Consider the following 24,762-nt stretch of genomic DNA (forward strand, 5'->3'; position numbering starts at 1 on the left):
AAATGGATAAATGAATTCCACTAAAAAGACACATATTGACTAAAGATCAATGCCCCTAAAATCAGGGAAAAGGCCACCACAAAAAGTGGCACAAATCCTCTGGCACCTCCAATATCTTAGAGATGTATAACACAGTTTCTAGTCAGTTGATCTGAAGCCAGATCATATGACCACATGTATCTTGTATGATTTAAAGTGGCCAGGTGATCTGTAATCTATCTGTAGTCTGAGAAAATAACTTCAGGTACTTCATAGATTTTACAGATTTTGTATAACTTGTACCCACATCTATAAAGATAGTGTACGGTGAGGAACCAGATACGAATTACTTTTAAAAGTCTTACTGAATTTCTAGCAGTTTCCAGGCGTTTGAACATGGAGATCTCTCAAAGTAAAACCACTTGCACACCAACAAATATCTTTTATTCCTTTTTGACTCTTGCTGCCCAGTACAAGAGAGGAAGCTCTTGCCTGGCCACCGCCCTTGGCTTCGTGGAGGCCCGCCAGGCCCACAGTTGCTGGTTCTATCTGCAACACTCCCCCGCCCCAGCTGTCAAGATTGAAAGACATCCCCAGCTGTTCCCATCTAGCTGAGCCTCAGAGGGAGGCTCTTGGGCCTGCCTGTGTTTGTTTCTCAAGCTTTGAAAGTATCACGCTTTGTAACTGCATAACAAGCGGTTTAATTTAAATCTCTGTCACTTAAACTTAGCTCTTTCTTTTTTTCTTTTTCTTTTTACCATCTTGTTGCTCTTTCTTTTCTTGCTGGGTAGTTTTCGTTTTCTCCAGAATGCGTGGTTCCCAAAGCATCCAGCAGATCTAAGGTAATCTCAGTTTTATTTCTAATAATCTAATTTTCTGTCTTGCTCACGCTGTCCTTTGTTTTTGTACAATGTGTGTATTTATCCACATCACATGTGAAGAATTTCTTCCCAATGCTTTATTTAGTATTACTTGGACAATATATAAGAGAAAAATAGTCTTTTAGCAGTTTATATCTCTAATGTGAAATCTGATAAGTGGGTTAAGATATACAATATTACATGAAGTAGTATGGTGGGCTACTGTAATTTTGGGTTCAAGAAACAAATCATGGTGCCGGATTTTGGTAATGCTCTCCTATATTCTTAAGCAAACATCTGATAGGATAACAACTGTTATCTGCCAAAAGACTTCACATTTTAATACTTTGTACTTCCAGCATGACTACTTACGTTTTCTGGAAAAATTCTTGCCTTAATTTCATGAAGACATCCATTACTTCTTGCTATGGATACCTCAATTATGGCATAATCACTTATTCTCTGACTTTATGCTTTTCCATTCTCAAGGAGTCCTGAAACCAGCTCAATACATTAAGCTGGTTATGTTGTTTCAGCTAGATTTACTAAATTGCCCTATCAAGTACTTTGCTCTCTTTTCATGACATGCAGCTTCTATTTATAACCAGCAGATGATCAGAAGCCAGAGTCAAGCACAGTTGTTGTGTGATCAAGCCCAGCTGTTGAATGCTGATTGGCAACTGGCAAGGTGTGGCACCTGCCATCTGGCCATGCTAGGGGTCCTGATAGCACCATCAGCATTTACTTCATTCAGGCCAAAGAGGTTAAGATCAGCCCACTTCATAGAAGGAAATCTAGTTAAATGTTCTGGACACCTCAGCCAGTCAAATTGGTTTCTGAGTTTAGACACAACTGAAAATTAAAAACAGCGCTGAGTCAAAGGATCTGTGATGACACACTTGGCCTCCCTGCCCTGTTTAGGATTCAGGGGCAAAAGTGTGTGAATCTCAATTCCTTTCTGACAGAAAGCACTTAGTGCTTTTGCAGAACATGAATGAGAAAACCAATTTCTGTAGCTCAGAAGGATGAATATTTTCATATCTCTTTAGGTACTAGAAGAGAGAGATATATTAAATCAATTATATGGATTAATGTGGCAAAATGGATCCATACTTCTAAGAAGTTGGGTTAATCCTAAAAAAAAAAATCAGGCCATGAATAAGTTAAATATATGTTTCAAGGGGAAAATGGAGCTCAAGTCATTGTCTTTAAGTGAAGGACTATAGGTAACACTATTGAACAGTTTGGGATTGTAGGGACTGAGAGATTGGTGGAGGAAAGATGCCTGCTCTAGGAGTTAAAATTTTATTGGGACTGATGTTCAGAACCCTTGGCAAGATTTATGCAGATCCTTCTTTGTGCTTGCTAATTACTTTCACAATGATTTCAGTCATCATTAATCAGCAAGCATTGTGTGAATGACAGATGCTATACATTCTCTATAAAACATTCCTCATCACTGATAGTCTGCAGTCATTTTCTTCTTCCAAGGACCAGCAAAGTGGTGTACCTTCACTCTCTTTCTGAGAAAGGGTAGTGTCTTCAATTCAATTAGAGAAAGTTGAGCTATGGGAATAATAAATGCCTCTCTAGGAGGCAGGATAATCCCTGACTTTAGTTTCTGTCTTGGAAGTGAATGATCTAAGCAAGTAGTCTGCCAGGGATTCCTCCATCCTTCCCGGGAGGAGGTCATGGGGAAACATGGCTCCTTCCATGCAGCCAGCAGCATCCACCCTTGGGCCAAAGCCCAAGACTGAATCTGAGTTGTGCTACTTATGCTGTGACAGTATGCCAGCTGGGAGAATTGAGTGTGTCATCTTGGAGTCCTGAGCTTCTCTCTGCCTCTGGCTCATATTTTTACTTGGGGGTGTGTGCCACCAGGATAGGATGTGGGTTATGTGCACTGACTACGTTCTGCTGTAGTGCACCATTTCTCTCTCACTCATTCTGGACAGAATCTGTGGTAAGAATCATTATATGATTATATGTAGTGGGTCTTTGCCAAATATTTATTAATTATGTGACTAATCTTAAAGACAGATCTACCAAAATGCCAAACAGGCTTCCTGTTAACCTTTCCAGCTGTGTGTAGAAAGCGATTGTATTTCTGATGAATTTGTATATGCGAGATATCATTTAAAAAGAGGACCCAAACTATTAGAGTATCTGGTTGATAAAACATGTCACTGTAAGAATCACAAAGAGATATTCATAGAAGAGTCAATACACAAAGTATCAAATGAATAGCCAAATATTTTTATTTTTTATTAACTGTTAAAAATACAAATTCAATGATGATATTTAATCTTAATCCATAAGTTTGAAAATTTAAAAACAGGACTTACTGCTAGTAAAAATGCAGAAAAACAACAATCATAATCATTCTTTATCGGAGGTTTGATACAATTTCTGGGTAGTTGTCAATATATAACAAAAAATACTTTAAAATGTTCACATCCTTCAATGTAGCCATCCATTTCAAAGAAATAATCATTTTAAACATGAACAGAAAGTTATATTCAAAAATATCTACAGCAGTTCTATTCTTTTAAATAGGTAAAATTATAAACACTCAGTCAGGCATGTAGCACATACCTGTAATCCCCACACTCAGGAAGCTGATGCAGGAGGATTGCAGTGAGTTCAAGGCCAGTCTGGGCTACACAAGTGAGTTCAAGATCAGCCTGCAATATATAGCAAGATTCTATCTCAAATAAACAGACAAAAGCAAGCTCAGCAAAATAAAGAGGCAGTTAAATATACTACTTAGAATGAAATATTATGCTGGCATTAAAATGAAATTTTACTACTAATCTATGACCTCTTATGAAGTGTTTACTATATGTTGAGCCCCTGGCTAAGAGCTTTGAACAACATGTATTATTTCAATTAAACCTTACTATGATAGATTAGTAACTGCCTAGGTTCCCAACAATTTATTATCTTATTTAAACACATTTGAAAAATTAGAAATTGAGAGTAAAGTTAAAGTGCTATTCTTTTAAGCCAAAAAAATGAGGCAGACAAAATTGACTTAGTTTTAGCTCAACTACATAAGCACAATATACTTACCCATTGTTCTAAGGAGAAGTGGATGCTCCAAAGTGCATAAAATGTTTGTATTACAAGGTTTCTGAAGCAGAATGGGGACTGGAAGAGAGATGGCAGCCAGTCCCTTGTCCTGGTTTATGGAAAACCACACTATTCTAGGACTGGGGACTAGTGAGAAATACACCAAAATGTTAAAAGTAGTTTTCCTCGTGTTGTGACATTATGGGTGCTTTTCTGTGTCTTCTCCAATCAGCAGGTGGAAGTATTACATAAAAAACAAAACCTTTCTAAAGTAAAAAAAAAACCTTAAAATGTAATGTGGGAATTTCCTCTAATTCTTGATTCTCCCTTTAGATCTGATAGCTCAATAAATGAGACAGGAAAGGGGAAAGACAAAACCCAGGGGTCAGAGGGAAAGGAGAGACGCCCCGCCCCCACCTCTGCGAGGGAGTCACGTGACACCCGGCGGTGGCTGTGGTCACACGTTGCATGTGAAAAATATCCCGACAGGTTTTGCAAACTCTGGGGCATTGCTCAAGCTCGTGTAACTACTGACAACACTAGAAAAGAGAGACACTGTTGAGGAGTGCAGTGTTTCTCCTGTGTCCTCCAGGCGGCAGGGAGCTTAGTGGGAACAGCCCCTCTGAGCAGAGGTGAGGAGGAGGCTCAGCCTGCAGCTGCTGCAGAGTTAACTGTGCGGCCGGTAACCTGCAGGTTCTGAAACTGCCCCCATGGAGGTGTGTTGTCAGCTCTTGCAGAAGCCCAACCACGCAAGGAAGGTGTTGGGGAAACCCCGGCGGGTGGAGTGGCAGGCCTAGCACAGGGCCCCACAGGAAGCACCCAGCTTTGTTGAGGGAGCTGTGCCGGGGAGCACAGGCCCGCCCTTGTTGTTGGGCTCTGTGACGAAGTGGCTAAAAGCAGAAGGCTGAGAGAACTGCCAGGCCTGCTGCAGGCTTGAAAGCTCAAGTCAGTGTGCTCAGAGAAGTCACTGTGGGCCCAGCAGGGTGACCCCAAGCAGCTGGGAGCACAGTGTTTCAGGTGGGCTTCTGGTAAGGCAAGGCTAGCTTTCCAAAGAGCGCTCTTGCCTGTTTTCAAAGATTGTCATACAGATTGTTTCTCAAGATTGTCATAGAGAGGGGAGAAGCCGAGAGAAATAAGACCCTGTTGCTGCCCTGTTGGCTGTCAGGCAGGACACAGAGAACCATGGGACATATTTCAATGCGGTGCGTGCCTTCGGGGGCAGAAAACTAGGGGACTCTGGGCCGTCTCTGTGGAAGAGTAATGCCCAAATGGGCCCAAGGAAGTAACATGTTAAGCTATGAGGTTTGTCACACTACAAACGGTGCAAGACTCACCAGAGGATCTCGTACAATATAGGCTCGGATTCAGCAGATCCAGATGGAGCCTGAGATTCTGTGTTTCTAAGTCCTAAAGGATTCAGGGGTTGCTATTCTGAGAGTCGCACTCTTAAGTGCCAGAGTCCTAAGTGATGTCTAAGAGTAGTAGCTGAGTAGACGAGTGAGACACGGTATTTGTATGAAAAGGCACATCGTACCATTTAAAGGAGAAGAGAAAGTTAAATCTTGAGAAAAATTGGAGTTTTTCTGGGTAGCCCAGAAATTACCCTGGGTTTGCCTCTTTGCTTTATTAGGGATTTATTTCATTCTTTAAAACTCACCCTTGAACCTGATACTCTGAAACACTTCTTCCTAACTTCTTCCTTTTTCACCTGACACATGTCCTTAATGGTACTGATTTCCTTAGTGATCTTTTCCTGTCATTTAGATGAGAGGTCCTCAGCAAACCCGGGGTGGTGACTGGTAAACTCCACTGACTTCTCTGAGTCCTGGGCTGTAGCTCTATAAGAGAAATCATTGCCTTTGTGTCCCATGGGTAGCATAATTCCTGATTAGCATAAGCAGCTAATGATTATTACATACTGACTTTGAAATGAATCAGTGAATGAATGACTACCTTAGATTAGGCTTAGCAGAAGAATAGCAGAGTAGTCAAAATATAAGGACCAGAACTAGAAAGCCTGACTGCAAATCCTGGCTCCAGCTACATTAACTTGCGTATATTGTACATTTCTGTGCCTCAGTTTCCTCATCTGCAAAATGAAGAGCAAAGTAAAAAATAGACAATAGAAAGTAGAATAGATTTTCCTTAAATGGAAAGGACATCAAGAAATGAAAGAGAGGAGGGAAAGGGGTTCAAAAAATTATTATGTGTTACGTACATATATGAACTCCACACAAGGAATGCAAACATAAAAACTATATGAAAAAATGAGGATGAGAAATAATGATTCCTTGCTTTAAATGGTTGTTTTATGAGTCACATAATGTAATATATTACTTCCACCAATCATAAAAATTCAATAAATTTGATCTAATTTTTAAGGGCTGAAGTTGACATTAGCCAACTCAACCACATTTTAACTGGTATTATTTGGTAATGATGGAGAGATGTTTGTCTAAAGTAAGGCTTACGAGTAAACTTGTTTATATCTTCCATACCTGCCTCTGTTTAACATACATCTATTTTATTCTATTCATAAAATGTTTCTTTGAAGATAAAACAGGAAATGCATGTAAGGACAGAAGCCATGATCTTGGCAGGATACTTCAAGTGGGAGCCTGAGGTCCGAGTTGGGTTATGAGATAACCTCTAATTATTAGGTAGTGCTATCTGGAAGAATTTCATGTTGTCTCCCTGTGAGATCACCTGAGCTGGGCTTCTGAAATTCTAGAAGAGATCATAAAAATAGGAATGTTCGATCAGCAGATATGCAGTAGTTATAGACTTAACTGAAACTGATATGTGGTGAGAAGGGTGTGGAACCTGGTGACACTGCTTAATAATGTTGCAAGTTATATTTCACAAAAGCTCTGAGATTAGTGTTATCTGTCTTCTTTTCTTTATCAGTGTATACTTAAAAGTGTACTGTTGCATACAATTGCCACTACCCATGTGTGGCTAATTAATTAATTAATTAAAATTAAATTTAAAAAATTCAGTCACCCTAGACAACGTTCAAATGCTCGATGGCTACATCCTCCTAAGTGTTACTAAACTGAATAGCACAGGTATAGATTTAGAATTCTCCATTAGATGGGACTAATTTGAAGTGTAATTTTTAGACTTTCAGAGTTGCAGATTGTAACATACACAACTCATACAATGAGGCTGTTGCAGAATTGAATATAAAAATAAGGAAATGTAAAGGACAATTTTGTATTGCTTTTAGGCAATTAAGTTTGCAGTTTTTTGTTCAATGGCTGTTGGATAACCACTTACTCTATGTAAGCTCTGAGCTAATGTTCTTGCAAAAGAAAGCAATGTGTCAGATGGAACTGCTGATCCCAGTCTGTTTGCTGTTGAGTAGGAAAGATACTTCTTGGGCAGAAGGGCATTAAACAGCATTGTCTATGGAGGTGTGTGAATACAACCCAATAAAGTCCTGGGAGGTCATGATTTTTTTTTTAAATTTAAAAAAAAGAATTAAGATAAAAGAGAACATAACAAAACAAGTCAGGACAGAACAATTTAAGCAACATAGTGTTTCACCACAAGACAACCCGACATAACAGTAGTTGCCATAGTGTCTCTTTCCTTGAAATATTTGAGTATACCTTCATATATTATACTATCAAACATAAAAAGACAGTGGATTTCAAGAGAATGAAAGTATTACAGGGTATTCGGAACCAACTAACAGAAAACGAACAAAGGTTTCTGTATTATCTCCTTGTCTATAAAAATTTTTGTTTATATTATCACATATAATAAAATCCAATAAGATACAACATGATAAAACCAGTGGAGACAGAAGAACAAAAGCTTGGTGGGACTTCAAAACAAGATGATATTAAATCATCACTAGCTATTATAATGTCTTGTTTTCTTCAAAATAGCTGTAAATACCATCACAGACAATAAAATCAAACAATGCAGAATAAAACCATTCCAATTAATGAATGAAAACATTGTAAGGGTTCAAAGCAATATAATGGGGAATCATGATTACCACATACTTTTATGTATTCTTACCATTTCTCACACTAGGGAAACTATTCAGTATTTATACATGTGAGGCCGTGATTTTGATAAAGAAGGTGCTGTTTGACTTGACGTGACAAAGAGGCTTGCTGCAAGTCTAGGAGAAGGAAATAGGGATAGCATGCTGGGAATAAGAAAGAGGTAACTTGAAGAACTAAAAATATTTTTAAGAAGTCATATTGGAAATTGGGCTGAAATCAGATTTTTGAAAGAAATCAAATGCTAATTTAAAACGAATAGACTTTCTCCTAAAGACAGTGGGAGCCACAGAAGGTTAGGCAAAAAGGACTGCTTCTAACCACAAAGACAAGTGGCAGAAATACAAAACAAAGATGGCTTACCTATTTTGAATGTTTGCAAGATTCAAGAAATACCTGTTAATTTGGAATTTGAGAGCTGGCCCCCTTCCTAAAACTTCACTGATTCCTCTCACGCACCTCCTTGAACTGCTACCTGATGTTCAATGCACTGGGATCCATCTAACTCTAGATCAAGTGATTTGAGGTTATATTCAACAGGTTTGCTTCTTTCTCCAGAGCTCTTGGTTTAGTCCACGCGTGGAAAAAGTACTGTTTCTTATGTTTCTAAACAGAATGACGTCAGTTTACATCTTGCCCCTCAATTCATATCATAAGAGCTCTGTGACACTTCAAAATCCTAACCCTCCAATTTTTTCCAGTTTTTGTTTTTAATCGTACATGTTTTCATTGCATAATGATTGCATTCCTTGTGGGGAATTGGTACACGTACATAACACATCTTAAATCTTTTTATCATCCCATTCCCCACCCATCCCTACATCTCCTGATTCCCTTCATATTTGAACAAAATCTACCTCCCTACTTTGTATCATCTATCTTTTGTTTCATTCTTTATTTATATTTTGAGTTTCTCGTATAAGACAAATCATGTGATATTCATGCATGTGTGTCTGGTTTATTTCAATTAACATTATGGTCTCAAGATACATCCATTTTCCTGAAAATAACTCAAGTTAATCTTTCTTTATAATAGGGTAGTACTCCATTGTGTGTAAATAGCAATTTTCCTTATTCATTTATCTGTTGATGGATGTATAGGCCACTTCCAATGTCTAGCTATTATGAACTGTGCTGCTCTAAACATGGGTGTGGATATATCACTGTAATATGATGTCTTTAGTCCTTCAGGAAGATACCCATAAGAGGATAGCTGGGTCATATAGAATTTCTCATTTTAGTTTTTTGTGGAATCTCTCTACTGATTTCCAAAATAACCTCATTTGACCACATTGCAAAGATTTCCATCTTTTCCCTCCTCCCTCCACTTAGTCCCAACTTAGGCTTCTATCAGGCACTAATTTTTAGATGTTTTACATATTGAGTACCTCAGTCATGTGTTTGAAGAATAGGTTCCTTAGTTAAACTTGAGACTGCAGGTCCCAGGCTGTGAAGAATGAAAGTGAGCTGTTGAGGTAGAGCATTCTCAATTGACCCCTTCTCATTCGTGAGCATCTGGAAGCTGCCATATGCTTGGGAGAAGTACAGAATAGTACATACCTGGGGAGACCCATCTCTCCACACAGAAAAAGTAATTTTCTCCTTGTCATGCAATTGGAAATTTAGAAAAGTGTGAAGAAAATAACAATCACCTTTAATTTCACCACTCAGTGCATCATTGATCTTTGTATATTTTTCAGTTTTCCAATCATACATAATCACATACATATAATATCTCAGTCGAAAGCATCTTCTATGTTGAGTTCTGTGTCCTTTTAATATTTATATCATAATTAAATAACATTTAATTGTATCATTATCACTAAAAGTTCTCTTAAATGGGTTTGTGAGGGCTCATTATTACAGGTGATTTCCCCTGAAAGCAGACCAGGAGGTTGGATATTGGCAGGTAGGATATTTATGAGAGAATGCACTCCGAATTAATAGCTGCTAAAAGGAAGAAGAGGAAGCAGGGTTAAATAGAAGAGGGTGAGGTGTATGTAGGCACAGAGAAGACCTTGGCCAACTACACGGGCAATCTCTGGCACTGTGGTGGCCCTTCCCAACGTCCTAGACTGGAGCAAAGGAGCAGAAACTCTACCACTGAGAAGGAACACTCACTGGTTTCAAGCTACTCCTAGAAGAATGCATCATCTGGGCAAGACAGTCTCCAAAGAGGGCTCATAACCAAAGACTGTCTTGGACCACCAATTCTAGCAGCTGTGAGAATAACCCCTTTATTCTTCAAAGGGGATCCTGACAGCACATCACAGCCTCTACTACAATCGTAATAGTATATGATATGGCCTAGGATTGTTGAAATCAACTCTGCCATATGGCAGCTTTTTACTAGCTCATTTTAGACATACCAACTGTCCGTCTGGGTGTTTATTAATGGTATCCCCTGTAAGATAGATGAGGAAGTAAGACCAGACACTGAGTCTCATCTCTGATAAGTAGGGAATTAAGGATATGAACTCTAAGTCTTTACTTTGTTTGTTTTGGTCGGTACCTAGAAGAGTGTAGACAGGTAAAAATTTCAAGTTTCCAAGCAAAAATGTTAGCACATATTGAGATGAAAAAGGTATACACTACATTTTCCTCTCATCTTCAGGGTGGACTTGTAAGCATGATTTTCAGAAATGGTAAAAATGATCACTACTAACCTGAGTAAATTAGGAACACTTGCATCATGAGGACACATTTTTAAAAACTATGAATAAATGACAATAGGGACTTGAAAGTTACTTGTAGCATGATTCAAATTGTTTCATATGAAACAACAGCGGCTCTCTCACGTGAAACAGACTGGACTGTCCCCCTTGTCTCCCCTCTGCAGATGAATTATTATTCATGTGGGATGGCAGAGGAATGGGGGGGCTCTGTGTGGCCTTCTATATGTATTATATTTAGTGTTATTTTTGAAAAGCTATTCCAATGAAAAAGTGATCACAATGAACATTTTATTCTCTATAGTATTACAGATTGTAAGGTTTTTGTTGTTAAATTCACTTTCTATGCTTACCTTCATAAAATCATTTTATTAATTTTCTTCAGCCAACATACCCATTTCTTTATGTTCTTTAAATAAAGTATTCTAAAAGAAAGGAAGGTCTCACCACGTTTTGTATCGCTCTATTTGACATTATATTATCTTCTAAATATACAGCTTATTAGTCAAAATGAATTCTATTTCAGGGTGATTTTATTTATTTAGCCCACTTAAGCATTAATTTAAGAAAAATTAAAATTCATGATCAATTACTGCTGGAGAGTATTTTCAGCAATGTAATTTGGTTGTTAAGCAACCTGTGGGAGGGCATTAGCAAGAGGAAGGAAAAGTTCCTCAGAGACCCTGCAATATTGGTATTGGCTTTCATTTCAAACACACTCAATAATAGGACCCTACAATTTTCCTCTCCTAGCCCAAGTTGCTTGCTTTTCTTCTTGAATGGAAAATTAATCTGGTTTAGTGCTGGTAATATCTGCAACCATACTTTCTCTGCCAAGCATTAAAAAAAAGTGTTTCCAACTTTGGTAAATAAAAAAATTGTGTCTTCCTTTATGTTTTATCCTATCTGCCCCTTTTCTTTCTCTTTCCTTTCCTTCCCTTCCTCCTCTCGCCCATCCTTCTTCTCCTTCTCCTCCTTCTCCTCCTCCCTCTCCTTCTCCTTCTTCTCCTCCTCTTCCTCTTCCCCTTCCTCCTCCTCCTCCTCCTTCTTTCTCTTTCTTGTTAGGAAAATGCATCATTTATAGTCCATTAGCAAGGATCAAGGAAAAAGATGAAAGAGCTCAGGAGAGAGTTCTGGGTCACAGGGTGGAGTTGAGGCAATCCTGACAAGCTTGAGAAGATTAGAGAACCGACCTGGGCAATAGGCAGTACTTGGGGAACTAGGCAGGAGACAAAACGGAACCACATTTCTACTATCAGCTTCGGGCCACCACTTCCTCTACTTGACTCTTGTTCAGATGAAAGGCTGAACACAGACCTATCATAGCACCTTGCACAGAGCGAGTGCTCAGTAACAGTACGTGGGTGATGTATAAACCCTAACATACTAAGGCCAAATGCAGGAAATTCTACTGGATCAGCCGCCCTCAGCCATTGAGTTGTAGGGAAGTATATCTGGGGCCTCATACAATTTCCTGTCTTAGGACAAAAAAAGAGGACTAGCAGCCAAGGCTAGCAAGCTGTTCCTGACTAAATGTGCCCAGGTTTCATCCTGAGTTTCCAAACATTCTCCTAAGCCTTTTTACCCTTCAAGCAAATTAGTTTCCATTTTCCTACTGTAAGTTTGCAAGAACTATTCAGAGTCTTCAGGGTAAGATGATACCTTGAGAAGAGATTTCACACTTTTGCAATTTTATAAAACCTGCTCTAGGCTAAGAATTCAGAGATTCCGACTTGAGGCTCTTTAGAAATATTTTTCCTTTCCCTTTTTTCTCCTGCTGCAAAGAATTTAGATTCTTGTTGTTTTAGGGCTGGAACCCACCTGGTCTACTTACTTGGCCTCTTACTGGGAGACTGTAGCTTCTGCAATCTCCCATGATGTTCTTGCAGTCTTTTCCTTAAGATACAGTTCAAAATCTTCTCTTGTTGTTCTCTCTGGAACACCATGTGCACCCACTATTGCTCTGCACAAACATATTAGCTACTGTCACAGCCACAGACAACACAACTGTCAGGTCAGCATGTCTACAATGGAAGCCAAGCCACCTTGGCCATCTTTGGAGGTTTTCTCTAAGATCTAGAAGCTGTAAGTGTGAGAAACAGTAGCCTTACAACTTTCTGCCTAAAGAGCTCACCTTGCATGCTGGAACTTTTGAACCAAAGATAATGTTGTGCATTGATCTAGTAATGGGCAATGACAGGGTTGAGTTACTACCAAGCGCAAGAAGGAAGAGAAAATCAAGGGTTCAGTTTTTAGGGGCGAGTATCCAAGGAGAGGGGGAGGAGAAGTGAAGATGGAGCCATAAATATCAAAATGAGAAAAAATAGGAATAAAGGAGACCAATTAGGGCCCCCAAGAGGGGACTTAGTGATTTTAGAGCACAAAACAAGTATTCATTTGCTTAAGAGGTAACGGGCAACAGAATAAAGCACTTGGGAAGGCCCCGAAGAGGTGAATCCCAGAGCAGCTGAACGTGGTCAGCTTCTGGGGGAGACGTGCACATTAGGAGCAATGGACCTTGGTCAGGGCAAGACAGATTATAGGATTGGGGTCTTGCTTTTTTCTGTTTCTCTCACTTCTAACATTTTCCCTTTCTTTCTTGACTATCTTATGTTTCTTCTTATTTTTCCTGAGATCAAATCATTTTTCTCCCTGATTTTCTTTGTACTTGCAAAGTGTTTTGTAGCCTGTAAGTCTTGACCTATTAATCATTGATGAGGTCAATGTTGTGGGTTGCAACAAGCATTTTTAAAAACACTGCAATAGAATATATAGAATAATATGCAACCAAATGGAAAGCATTACAGCACATCATCACAAGCATCATTCCACCCGCGTGTGTGGATATGGATATGTGTGTATAACATTTTTGTATTATACACTGCAGTTTTAAAAAAAGTTTGAAGACTTCTAGGATATAGTTTATAACTAAAGAAGTCTCTTTCTTATTTAATATAATTAATAATGTTTTTTCTGATAGTGACTTTTAAGAGGATAATTTTTTTTTACTTTTTTTTTGTACCCGGGATCAAACTCACGACCATGCCCTTACAAGGCAGATGCTTATGCCACTGAACTAAATCCCCAGTCCCTTAAGAGGAAAATTTTGATAAAATTTTAATGATTTTAGCTCTTTAATTCTGGCTCCCCTAAAATAATGTGGAATTTTCACATTATTTTTCCAGAACTTTTTTCTTTGTAGATTAGCTTCCCTAGAAAGGAAAGTATGTTCTTCAGTCAAAAAACATAGGAACGCTCAATTTTCATAAAACATAGGCTTCAGTTAAACATAGGCAATCTCTATTTACTGGGTGGAAATTAATCTAGAAGGTAAGGTTGTTGGCTTGGAGAAAGTGAGTTTCATTAAACACTCTTGGATGCTGTAATAGCAGGTAACAGCATTTTGAGACAACTGGTTAATTAATTTTTTATAAAATATGGTAGACATTCCCTGGCTAGAGAGGTAAGAACAGAGGAACTAAACCTACTGCAAGAAAAGTTCCTCCTTGACTGTAAGTCTGTTCTGCTTTTGGTTTACCTGATATGCTCTCCACTAAACATTAGAATTATATAGGCCAATGTTGCTAAAATTTTAATGTGCACATGAGTCACATGGAATCTTGTTAACTGCAAGTTGTGATTCTGAAGGTCTGGAGTCAGAGGGCCTCACTTAGACTCACATTTCTAACTGATGTGGATGTTGCTGGTTTAGAGACCAGACTTTGAATAATAAGGAACTGGACTATAGCACTGTTCAAAATAGTAGCCATTTACCACATATGGCTATTTACATTTTAATTACTTGAAAAGGGACAGAAAATATTCTTTTACAGAATCTCTGATTTTTCCTGATTAAATCATGTATCTTACTTTTAATCTCCCTGAAGAATTTTATTTTATTTAATTTATACAGTAGCGGATAATGGTGGCAAGGGATGTTAAAGCTAGGTATGATTTTGGGGGGTGTACCTGATGAAATGTTTATTTATAGTGAGAGAAGGATGAGGATCTGCTTATTTATTCACTTCCTTGTTCATTCAACACCATTTGTTAGATACTTTCTACGATCCAAACAAAACACAAGCCTCAGTGCCAAAGTACTTTCAAATTGTTAATTGAGAACACAGAATTTTTAGCTAATCTTCTCCAAATCAGTAGAACTGTCCACAAACAAACCATGACTAATAATTGACTATCCTTTTTAAAAGATACGCATGCGTGCATGTGCGTGGACACACACACACACACAACACACACACACACACACACACACACACACGCACGCACGCACGCGTGCGCAATAAAATCCCATAGTCTAACAAAGATAAATTGAACTTAAACTCATGTAAATTTACCTGGATACCACATCCTGATATATACTCAGGCAAACTCACTTTAACTTGCTTTTTGAATGTTTCTTTTTTAGACAGAGCCTCACTCTGTAGTTCAGGCTGGCCTTAAACTCACACCCAGGCTGACCTTGAATTTATAGCAATCCTCCTGCCCCAGCCTTCTGAGTTCTGGGATTGTAGACATGTGCCACCATGCCTGGCAACTTTGCTTTTATGAAGGGAATGTTCTTGCTGGTTTTGATTTGGAAAGTGATGCACATTTTCTTCTGAGAAAGGGAATATTTTTAATTGTCATTAATTGATTCATTTACAGTAAAATGCACATATTTAAGGTATACTATTTGATGAGTTTTGACAAGAATAGACACTACTCATCATGATGTTGAATATTTTTATCATTCAAGGTAGTTCCACTCCACATTTTTGCACTCAGACATGCTTTTCATCTCGGCCCTAGACAACCACTGTTCTGATTTTTATAATTATCGATAAGTTTTGCAGGATTTAAAACTTTATATAAATGGGATGATTATACCAGTGTATTCTTTTGTGTCATTCAGCATAATGAACTGAGAGTTACCCATGTTTTAATGTATTTCTCTCCTATTTGCGTATCCACACATCTGCGTTGAACCTTTGGTTAGCTTCAAAGCGGAAGCTGAAATGAACAAAGCCACTATGCACATTCACATGTTAAAATGTTTTTACACCTCTCAGATAAATATCGAGGAGTACAATTGTAAGTCATAGGTTAGGTAAACATTTAGCTTTGGAAGAAACTACCAAAGTGCTTTATACCACTGGCTATGTACCACAGCACCAGCTTTTCCACGTCCTAAGCAACATTAGCCATTGCCAGTCATTTTAATTTTATCAGTACTGGTTAGTGTATAATGGTATTATGTGATTTTAATTTGAATTTCCTCGATAATCAATAGTATGGAGTCCCTTTTATTTCTGAGCTGTTTGACTATATGTATAACTTTCTTTGGAAATGGCAACGTCAGTGTTTTGCTCTTCACCCCCATATTGCCTCTGTTGTACTGCTTCTTATTGGTTTTTAAGAGTTTTTAACTTAATTTGGATGAGATATATGTGACATACATGTATTGCTAATTATCTCCATTTGTACCTTATTTTTTCATTTTCTTAATGGTGTGTTTTGAAGAGAATACTTTCTTAATTTTAGTGGAGGATGATTTATCATTTTTTTTCTTTTGTGGCTAAAGCTTGCTATTTTAAAAGAAATCTTTGCATACTCCAAACAGCAAAGATTCTCCTGGAGATCTTCTAGATGTTTCATAGCTTCAATTTTTACAGGTGTAAAATTCATTTTGAGTTAATACCATGCTGTGGTGTGAGGTAAGGATTGAGATTCAGTTTCTTCCTCATGGCTAGCCAGTAGCTCCAGCACCATGTATACAACTATCCTTATCCTTTCCCTATTGAATTATCTTAGTACATTTGTAAAAAAGTAATTGATTGTATAATGTGGCTTAATAAGTGTAGCTGGTCATTGGAATATTTAAGCACTGCTAAGCTTTTGTATTGTTTTGAAACTAGATGTGTAGCAAGATTTTAAAAAAAGAAAGCAAGATTGTTTTTTTAGTAGTGAAAGGAAGTTGAAGTGAAAATCTTGACGATTCATCTCCAGTTGAACTGGCTGACCCTGAGTATTTGTGGGATTTCTTGCTCTGCTAAAAAGACTAAAAAGACAACAGGCATAAGCCATGACATTCAAATAGTTACATACTGTGTATTTGTACGCTTACAAATAAATTCTGCAGATTTTTATTTAATAATGAATCTTTTGAAACAACATAAATATGTATTTTTTGCATAAGCTGTTTTTTTCCTTAAAATATAGATTTAGCCAAGTCATCCAGAAAACACAGACCAGGATTATTGCTTCTGTCTTGAATATATGGAAGTCTGAAATGGGGATAGGAACTGATCCACAAAGTGATAGGTAGCTCAGCAGTTTGCATTGCGGCACATTCCCTACCAAATTCTCCCTTCTGTCACATTCTTCAGTGTATCCACGTGAATATTCCACAAGAGACACTGCTCTCTGAGCCTAGTCTGAGAGTGACTTCCTAAAACCTGGTAGTCCCACCCCCTCAGCATTTAGCCTATTCTGCACCCCCCCAAGTCATGAGAGATTTGGAAGATAAGCTCCCTCATGCTTTGAGGCAGAACTCAAAACACTGGTGATAATAGTCTGCATGGAAACTTTTTCTTGGACCTGTAGACCTCCACCTGAAACCTCTGAGTGGCACTTTCTGGGGCCAAGAATATAGGAGAAAGTAGGGGTGCATTTGAACGCTGTGACAGACAATTGTTTCAGTTGCTCTACTCATGTTTAAAATACTTACTTATTCCCTTCAGTAAGGTGGAATGATCCAAAGAAAGAAGGAGACCCAAACTTAGAGGTGGATTCCAAGGCTTGTGTCAGAATCCCAGTTCTTTAACTTGTCTATGATGTACTTTAAATATAAAGAAGAAATTCTATTAGTGATATACACAGTTACTGTGAATATCAAATAAGATCACTATAGCAACTGTGTATTTAAATAATATGTATCTTCCCTTTAGTATCTTCAAACTTTGCTATATTCAACTGTCATTACTTAAATATGTTGTAGAAACCAAGTGCCTGACTTGTAGTCTTTTGCAGAATTCCCTCTTCTAAAAACTTAATAGCAAACATTTGTTTGCTAAATGGTTCCCTTGTAACCTTGAAATATGGGATGTGTGATGAAAAAATACTGTGAATATCCCTGCTAAATGTCAGCCAATGGAAAGGCAGGGATTTTCAATGAAGAAGCAGCTCACTGAAACTTTAAGTGTGTAATAAGTTTCAGCTTGTTTGAGGTAGTCATTTGTGAGCTGCAGCTGACAGAACATGTATTTTAAAGTGTGCTGTTAAGTCGTGGATCATAAGCAACACAGTAATATGAAATCTTGTCAGTTTCATTGGAGTTGCAAGATCCTGCCACTTCTGATTCTAGATTTTTAAGAAATGTCATCAAAGGAGATTAAATTGAGATATCTTGTTGTGATCTGAGACTAAAGTTCAGAGTTCCAACGGAAATCACCCAGTTTTCCTTGTGCTGATTGTGTTTTTTTACCTTGATGGAACTATGTGAGTTGAGTTTGTACTCATAAACACTACGGCAAATACTCAATATTATAAGCGCTTATAGAACATTTAAGCAATGATGTGGGTAAGAAAATAGCCTGAGAAATGGGCGACCAGTTTTATCCTCCTTCATGACAAGACTCCATATCACATGTGGCTTCTGGTACAGCAATTTCTGTTGGATGAACACATTTTAGTGAGTCCTCACCTACCTTATTCACTGGATCTGGCACTAAGCAGCTTCCAACTCTTTCTCAAAGTAAAAATGAGCATAAAAGCTAAACAGTTTTAGTGAATCCGGAACATCAAGGCAGCCTGACAGGACAACTAAAGATATTCATTGAAGACTTCCGTAACTGCTTTAGAAAGTGGCCAGAACGACAGGATAAGTCTGTTTGAAGTGAGGGGAATTTTGAGGGGAATTAATGGCAATGTGTCTTTTACTTTAATATATCATTTTAAAAATTAAACATTTACCATATTTTTGATCATATGTGAAACACTGGGGTTCTATAGAAAGATAATGTCTAGCAGCCTGGGTCATAGTCAACTTGGGATTTATTAAGGATTAATACTTTATCCTTGCCAAGTGTGGTAGTGCACTCCTGTAATTCCAGCACTAGAGAGGTTGAGGCAGGAGGATCAAACCAATTCAAGGTCTGCCTGGTCTATATAGTAAATTCAAGGCTAACCTGAATCACATAGCAAGACCCTATATCACAAAAATCTATATCCTTTATTCCCTTCATGTATTGAGGGAACATATACTGGTGTAACCACTATGAAAATCAGTATGAATACTCTTCAAAAAACTAAAAATAGCAATGCCACATGACCCAGCTATTCCCTTTCTAGCGATCTTCCTGAAGGGTTAAAGATCATATTACAGTGATTCATGCTTACCCATGTTTAGGGCAGCTCAATTCATAATAGCTAATCTTGGAAGCTGACTGTACTTCTATCAATAAAGGAATGGCTAAAGAAAATGTGGTATTTACATATAATGGAATAGTATTCTGTTATAAAGAAGGATAAACTTAAATCATTTACAGAAAAATGAATGCACTTGAAACCATAATGTAGGGCTGGGGATTTAGCTCAGCGGCAAAAGTGCCTGCCTTGCAAGCAGGCAGTCGTGAGTTCGATCCCCGGTACCAATAAAAAGGAAAAAGACAAAAAAAAAAAAAAAGAAACCATAATGTTAAGTAAAATAAATCAGACACACAAGCTTAAATACTACATAGTTTCTATTATGAGAAAATCAAAATATAAATAAAGAACAAATTAAAGAATAGATGGTTGGAAATAAGGAGATAGAGCTTTCTCAAAGTAAAAAGTAATCAAGAGGAGGATGAAGGAAGGAGGAGAGAGAAAAGGATTGAAAAAACCCGGAATTACTATGTATTATGCACTTTTACCAACTTTCCACAAGGAATGTAATCAGTAGGTAATGCAAACATGTAATAAATAAATAAAAATTTTAAAAAATGCTTTAATTTTAACCTCGATCTGCTGGCCACTGCTCTGCAGGCCTCAGCGCCAAGGTTTCAACACATCTCAGCAAAATGCCCTCCCAGATGGAACATGCCATGGAAACCACGATGTTTACATTTCACAAATTTGCTGGAGACAAATGCTACTTAACAAAGGAGGACTTGCGATTACTCATGGAAAAGGAGTTCCCTGGATTTTTGGAAAATCAAAAAGAACCTCTGGCTGTGGACAAAATCATGAAGGACCTGGACCAGTGCTGAGACGGCAAAGTGGGCTTTCAGAGCTTCTTTTCACTAATTGCAGTCCTCACCATTGCGTGCAATGATTATTTCGTAGTACACATGAAGAAATGCAAGAAGTAGGCAGACATGAACATTAACTCCTGTCCTGATGACAGGTCTCCCGAAGGGCCACCTAAGGCATCTGCTCCTCAGTTTACCCTTCTATAAAAATTTCATGAGCAGATCAAGACCCTTAGAAAATGTACAAATAACATTCAGCTCCCACTGGACAAGTAGAGAATGGAAAGTTAATTAAATGTTAAGTAAGCTTTTGATTTTTATATTGTTTGCATCCTTTTGCTCTCAATAAAGTCTTTTTTTAGTTCCAATTTTTTTTTTAATTTTAAAGAGTGTAAAACAGAATAAAACCCATCAAAACAAATCAGTGTAAGAGGTACAGGCCTAAAAGCATTATGAAATCGACAATAGTTACCATAATGCCTTTTGATGGCTTCAAAATAGCTGCAGATAATTTCAGAGATAGTAAAAATCAAACAGAACACAACAGACTAGAAACAATAAAAACAAGACAATGAATGCAATAAAGGACTTCAAAACAAGCCAATAGTAAATCCAAAATTGCTACCATAGTATAGCTTGCTGTCTTTGAAATAGCTGTTTCTGCCATTGGATTTGACATAATCAAACAAAACAAAAGAGAATAAACCCCAACCCAACAAAACAATGGAAACAATATAGCACTTCAAAACAAGACCATAGGGAATCATCAATGGCTGCAACCTTCAAGAGGAGATCCTCCCTAGATGTCACACTGTACATCACTATCCTCTGAACCTATGATCAGACCACTGGCCCTAGACCCGCAATGTTAGTGAAACACCGAAGCACCACAGGTGTCCAGTTGCATTTCACCTCCATAGCTATTATCACAGCCTGTGTTTCTCCGGATCAGACTGTTGCTTGGGAGCGGGGTGGGCTGTAGGATGGCCCTTCCAGCCTATGCACTGGAAGGAGCTGGGGTCTGGCTATTCCAGTCTGATGGGGCTCTGTGCCTGGTGCTGCTTTCCAGAACTGGGTTTGCTCTCTGATGTGTCCTTTGTTTTCTCTACCCCCAGTCAGGGCATGGTGCTGACTGAATAAATTACTCTTAAGTTAAACTCCTAAAAATAAATTTTAACTGCTTAACTTCTTATCTGGTAAATTTGTTAAACTAATTTTAAATTCTTTTTACAAAATGAAAAATAAAAAGTATACACTCAAATACACACATGAATTTTAAAGGTAGACTGAGTTTTAAAGGTGAGAGTGATAATGCTCAAAGAGGGGTACAAAGTAGTTCTGGGTGGGAAAAAAACACTTTTCTATAGATATACATATACTACATAAACATTTATAGTGTTTCAGTAGTATTAAAATTTCTTGGGTTTTTTTGGGGGGGGCACGCTCACGCGCGCGCATGTACCCACACACACGCAGGGAATGACTTTGCACTTGCCAGGCAGATGAGTATGCCACTGACCTAAAACTGCGGCCCCTAAAATTTCTTGAGTGAAAGGGGTGATTAGGAAACAATTGTCTCAAAAATATGACTTAAGACATGATAAAAATAGATTGATAAATGCTTAGATAATCTGACAGAGTTGAAATCTTGCTGGGCAATTTAATAGTTTTAAACCTAAGCTTATTTCTTCTCTTTTCTTTCTTTCTTTCTTTTCTTTTTTTTTTTTTTTTGTACCAGGGATTTAACTCATGATCTTGCGCTTGCCAGACAGGCACTTATGCCACTGAGCTAAACCCTCAGCCAACCTAAGCTTATTTCAAAGAAATGAGTTTTCTCTCTAACCTACAGATTCTTCTGATGTAATATAAATCCTGGTACTAAGTTGTTATTTGTGTTTGAGTATGAGATACAGAGGGAAGTTATGTTGCGTAAAGCAATAACATTGCTTACAAAACTGTTCATTGTAAAACTATTCATTTCACTGCACCCTAAAACTCAAGAATTAATCATTTACCTCTTAAAAGAAAGGATAAATTACCTACTTTGTGTTTTAATTTGACAAACTTCACTGATTTTCCAATAGGATCGATTTCTCTTTCATACACAGGTGTAATCATTGGAAAGACACCATCATCACAAGAACAAAAATGGTAGCAAATGTATTTATTTTATTTTTATAACACTACTCACATCCATAGCATTCACCCTTCTGGAGTATAATTCAGTGGTGTATATCTTTGCATCACACAGTTATTAACACTGTCTAGTTCCAAAAACTGCTCAGCACTTGAAAAAGAAAGCTCACTCGTTACCACTCAGTTCCCCTTTTCCACAGCCCCTGCCCTGATCAGTCTATTTTCTGTCTCTAAAGACTTTCCATATAAATGGGATCATACAATGTGTATCCACCTTTGTGTCTGGCTTCTTTCACTTAGCATAATATTTTTAAGGTTCATTCATGGTGTAGCAAGTGTCTGCACTTCATCTGTTTTTATTCTTTAGTAATGTTCCTCTGTATGTGTATGCCACGTTTTGTTTATTTGCCAGTTGAACATTTGGTCTATTTCCACATTTTAGCTATTATGAATAATGCTGTCATGAATATTCAAGTGTTAGTTTCTCCATGGATGTATATTTTCATTTTTCTTGAGTATACACATGGAAGTGAATTCAGAGTTGTATTGTAACTCAGTGTTAATATGTTGAGAAACTGTGAAACTGTTTTCTCCAAAGCAGTTACACCATTTTACAATCTTTTACCAATGTGTGAGGGTTCCAAATTCTCTATATCCTTGTCAGAATTTGTTATATTCTTTTTTATTCCAATCATTCTCCTGGGATTAAAGTTTATCTCGTTATGGGTTTAATTTACATTCTCCCAATGAATGACAATGTTGATCATCTTTTCACATCATTTTTATGTAGATTGTAGAGAAATTTCCATTCAAGTCCTTTTCTTGTTTTTCAATTGGATTGTATCATTGAATTGTGGGAATTTTTGTAATTTGTGAATTCAAGTTCTCCATCACATAAGTGATGTAGATGTATTTTCTCTCATTCCCTTGATTATCTTCCAACCTTTTTTTATGAAGTCCTTTGAAGCACAGAAGTTTATAACTCTGGTAAAGTCCAACTTATTGTTTTCGTTACCATTTATGTCTTTAGTGTTATATCTAAGAAAAGATTATATAACTGGTTCACAGAGATTTACTTCTACATTTTATTATAATAATTTGATAGATTTGCTATTATATTTAGACTTTTAATTCATTCTGAGTAAATATTCATAACTCATAAGGTAAAGATCCAATTTTATTCTTTTTCATGTGAACATTCAATTTTTATAACAGTAGTTGCTAAATGACTTGAGTTTAGAATCAAGAAACAGTAATGTTTGATTACAGATTAAGATCTTTGTCTAGAGCATTCTTTTTCCTATTCTATCCCCTCTTTTTTCCCTTTCCTTCTTTGTAAAGTAGTATGAATTATAGTGATGATATCTGGAAGTAATGATTTTTACTGAGGACTGCATTATTGTAAGTGGAGCATTCTGGCAGGTTGTATCACCAGTCATAAAATACAGCACTTAGAACTAGACTGTTGAGGTCTCTAGGATTTTGGTTAATGGGAATTTGACATATATCTCATCAGTGTATTTTCACTTTTAAAGTAATTTGTATTTCACGGTGTTAAGATTGTTCTCAAGTATTACCATATTTTATTTAAAACTGGAAAGAGCATTTAATACAAATAGAGTTGCCTATATACTGCTGAGAGAGTTTTTAAGAAGGAGAGGAATAAACTCTCTGCACTGGATTTAGCAGCCAGGCTACTGCTGGTGACCTATGAAGAAAATTTCAATAATTGCTAAATGTAACAATTTTATGTGTTGTGCAAATTGGTTTTAGTTGTCAACTTGACTGTATTAAGAGATAGATGGATCACGGGCTATCTTGAGAATTCAAAGAGTTATCTAGATCATGGGTACTACATACTCATCAGGTGTTAAAGCACCCATCTTCATCGCTGAATGAGCTGTTAGGAGATGAAGCCCATTTGGAGGAGAGCTATTGGATCATGCCTCAGGAGTACATATCCTTGCTGGAGTTCCGCCTCTGTGTTGTGCTTTTGGTCACTGTGAAGTGAGCAGCTTTGCTCTTCCATGTTTTCCACCATGCTGTTTCTACATTACAGCAAACCAACCATGCACTGAAATATCTGAAATCATGAGCCAAATCTGCTTCTCCTCCTCTGAGTTCTGGGTACCAGGTATTTTGTTTAGCAACAGGGAAAACTGACTAATACGGAAAACTGATACCAGATAAGTGGAATTATTGCTATAACTGTACCTGACCATGTAGTTCAGAAGCCTTTGGAACTTGTTTACAACTTCATGAACATACAAGCATCAATCCTGGCCATTTTAAATGAAGTGACTTCCATCTTTCTAAAGTTTTAGGTATGATGTGTCATGCTTACTCCTTAGTATAAGATCCTTTGTTAGGAAGATGATTATAATGAAGTGCATAGAAGCCTTCGGCTGATTTTAAAATTTGTAGAAAAAAACCACCAATTTAGTTGGACTATATAATTACCATTCACAGTAATCTGATATCTGTACTGTCATTTTCTACAGTAAGCATCATACAAGTCACTAAATAATATACATTACAGTTAGCTGAGAGGTTAATGCCTACTTAGGTTCCATCCTACTTGTCTCAGTGTAACTGTTTTATGTTTTATATGCTTTTGATATGTTGTTCTGGCAATTAATCTGTGTTTATGACAATTATCTTGCTAAAGATTTAAAAATGAATAAATCTTATACTGGCAAAAAAAATGTAGGATTTCTCCTTTGGGAGGACACATTAAATATTCTTTATAGAAGCCCTTTAGAAGGAATGACTCCCATTGTTACTGTTAGATGTA

The 24,762-nt window shown here is 37.4% G+C and overlaps 1 pseudogene; it reads left to right on the forward strand.

The window, feature by feature from the left end:
* Window positions 1-580: 580 nt before the first annotated feature.
* On the forward strand, window positions 581-21,004 carry LOC100724627 (protein S100-A10-like; annotated as a pseudogene).
* The last annotated feature ends 3,758 nt before the right edge of the window (window positions 21,005-24,762 follow it).

The sequence above is a fragment of the Cavia porcellus genome, unplaced genomic scaffold (assembly GCF_034190915.1).
Source record: "Cavia porcellus strain 051 isolate PalLab524CR breed Dunkin Hartley unplaced genomic scaffold, mCavPor4.1 scaffold_10, whole genome shotgun sequence".
Classification (NCBI taxonomy): domain Eukaryota; kingdom Metazoa; phylum Chordata; class Mammalia; order Rodentia; family Caviidae; genus Cavia; species Cavia porcellus.